This window comes from Mastomys coucha, unplaced genomic scaffold, assembly GCF_008632895.1.
Source record: "Mastomys coucha isolate ucsf_1 unplaced genomic scaffold, UCSF_Mcou_1 pScaffold9, whole genome shotgun sequence".
In the NCBI taxonomy this organism is placed as follows: domain Eukaryota; kingdom Metazoa; phylum Chordata; class Mammalia; order Rodentia; family Muridae; genus Mastomys; species Mastomys coucha.
Window position 1 is genome coordinate 60195741 of NW_022196915.1, and position 2936 is coordinate 60198676.

At 45.4% G+C, this 2936-nt stretch overlaps 1 pseudogene across 1 annotated transcript; it reads right to left on the minus strand.

Moving 5' to 3' along the window:
- Positions 1 to 946: 946 nt before the first annotated feature.
- Positions 947 to 1441, minus strand: LOC116084528 (annotated as a pseudogene). The gene has a single exon (XR_004116145.1). The product of XR_004116145.1 is annotated as a 40S ribosomal protein S25 pseudogene (transcript).
- Between the last annotated feature and the right edge of the window lie 1495 nt (positions 1442 to 2936).

Below are 2936 nucleotides of genomic sequence, written 5' to 3' on the forward strand. Positions count from 1 at the left end.
TCTCATTTGGGCTGTCTGCTTTCAGCTAGAGCTTTCCACTTTCCCCATGTGTCTAGAGTCCGAGAGCATGGGGTCCTCTGCAGTCCCTGCTTTGCTAACCTCCCATTCCGCACAAGGTTTATAAGTGACATCTTGATGTTTCTCAAACTTACTCCTTTCCCTGAGCCTACCATCTTCAGGAGATGACGAATGTTCCTGCCTTGTCTCTTGACACATCCCTGTCTCATTTAGAAAGCATTTATCTCATTTATAAACTAGTTCTGAAGATGCTTTTTTTTTTTCTCAGTAAGACTGACTTGAACTCCTGACTGCACCTTGATGTGAAGAATTTCAGAGAATGACACTGCTGCTGTCAGAGATTTGGCCTCAAGTGATCTTGGGTACAGACTGTAATGAGATTACTATAAACTCCCTTGATGATTCTAAAACACACTAAAATTGAAAACCCAAAACAAGAAATCCTCTTCCTCATTTTTCTTCCTTTATCAGAACTGGCAGCAATTGTTTTGAACTGTCAAAAGTGAATATCAGCTTTGGAGTGTTTGTAAAAAGAAAAAGAATCTTGGGGCTGGAAAGATGGCTCAGTGGTTTGGAATACCGTCTGCTCTTCCCCTGGACCTGGGTTTCATTCCCAGCACCCACATGGCAATTCTCAATTATCTGTAACTCTACCTACAGGAATCCCTCTCCTTTTTCTGGACTCTGCAAGAATCAGGCAAGCATGTGGTGTACAGACATATATGCAGGCACACCCATACACATCAAAATAAATGAATAAATAATTTAAAAATATTTTTAAAAATAGAGATTCTTGGGGTTATGGTTAACATGTGCTGATCACTTAATCATGACTGCTCTCAGACAACGACATTCGTAACCTGGCAAAAACCAGTCCATGAGTATGGGTGAGGCCTGTGATTTCTTTCTTTCTTTCTTTCTTTCTTTCTTTTTTTTTTTTGATTCAATAAAGTTTTATTTTCTCAAATGTACAGCTGATTGAATCTGTTCATGCATCTTCACCAGCAGCTGGGGCATCTCCACCCTTTGTGTTTCTGGTGTAAATTACTTGGGCTCTGTGCTTTGAAACCAGCTTGATAAGTCCTTTACTAAGTAGCTCCTGGAGGGCTGCCCTGGCCAAGGAACCTCGAATCTTCAGTCTCTCGGAGACCACAGCTGGAGTGATAAGCTTATAGTTGGGAACTTCCTCACAGAGCTTGTCGTATGTAGCTTTGTCAAACAGGACAAGATTGTTCAACTTGTCCCGAACTTTGCCTTTGGACCACTTCTTCTTTTTGGCCTTGCCACCAGATTTATTTACTGGGTCTTTGTCTTTTTTGGCCGACTTTCCGGCATCTTTCTTCTTCTTGTCGTCTTTGGGCGGCATGGCGAAGCTCAGAGAGTCGGGTGGACCACTGCAGCCTCACTAAGATGTCGGAAGAAAAGGCTGTGATTTATTTCTAAGTAACAGATGTGAAAAATGTGGCACGGTATCACCTGATGTGTACAGCATGCTGTAAGTTCCTAATGGGTGGGCCCTGAGGAAGCGATTGGCTGTGTTATGATAGGGCTATGAAGTTTGAGCGGCCCTTAAGAGCTGAGAGAGCGTGTTTTCAGAGCTGAGCTGTGCTCCACCAAGAAAGACCGTGATTCTGAACAGCTTCAGGGAGCCTAGATGCAGATTGGGGACTTAAAGAGAGAACTGGGTTCTGGTTGACACGCTGGGAGCAATGCTGCAGAGAAGGCCCCTGACCGAGGGCTAGTGCCGCAGACCGGGATTTCTTAGGGGGGGGGTCCCTTGTTCCACCGGACGAGGGGTTCTGGCCAGGTGTTCACGGGATTCGGCTTTGACAAACAGACTAGACACGAGTGGTGTAAGGTCTGAGTGTATTTCTTTAGAAAAGACATGAGGCTTTTACCATCATTGTAAAAGAGAAATAAAAAATCTGGCAGCTCAACAGTTGAGGTACATGTGAGGCTATCTGAAATATACTGGGTCTAAAGCAGCAGCTATCTCCTCTGAACTGGTGCTGCATCCCCTGGGCCCAGAGTGCTTGGGCCCGGGGGAATGCGGGTGTATGAATCTGAGTCCTAGCCCATCTAAGTTCTAGTGCTAGTCCTGCATGTGAGTCCAAGTCTTTCTTCTCCCAGTCCTTCTGTTAGACTGAAGTCACTAGGCAAAACGACCCCCACACCCAGGTCAGCAGGGTCTGGTAGCTAGGTGTGAAACAGGAGGAAGAGGGGTGGAGCCCTCCCTGTTGAGGTATTCTTATGCTAATTCTCTGGTTCTTGCTGGAGGCAGGCAGAGGGGAATCCTGACCTAACTCTTTCAGCTAATGTCTTAGAGTGAGAGAAACCTTTCAATTACTCTCTAGTACTTAAAACATTAAACTAGGATAGTTGGAAACATTGGTGAAGGTCAGAAAGCAATGTCCGAATTTTATCTTGTTAGCTGTGAAGAAATGATATCTTGGTGAGTTCTTAGCACACCAGTACGAGGACATATCTGGGCTACCTCTGAGTTTGGGGTGCCAGGCGACAATGCGGAGGCAGGAGACTGACTTTCCTTGAAGTTTACGCCTCAAATACCACCATCACGCAAAGTGTGCGTGGCAGGCTAGGCCACAAGTGCTTTTTTGAGATGCTCCAGTTTAGAGTAGGTCCTGAGGTCTTTCTTGTTCTCAAGCCAGCAATGAATAAAAAAAGGTGCTTTTCATAGGAGAGCGCTTCCAATTGCCAGCTGTGTTTGGGCAAAGGTTCATTGTCCAAGTCAGGACTCAAGCCGACGGATTCTACACTGGGCAAGAGACTAGATGGGTGAGACTAGACTTACTCAGGTGGCATTCAAAGTCTTTATTGCTGGATGGCTTTTCTTTCTTTCAGTCTTGGGAAGCACTTGCTGACTGATATAGCTGTCTCCTGAGAAGCTCTGCCAGAGC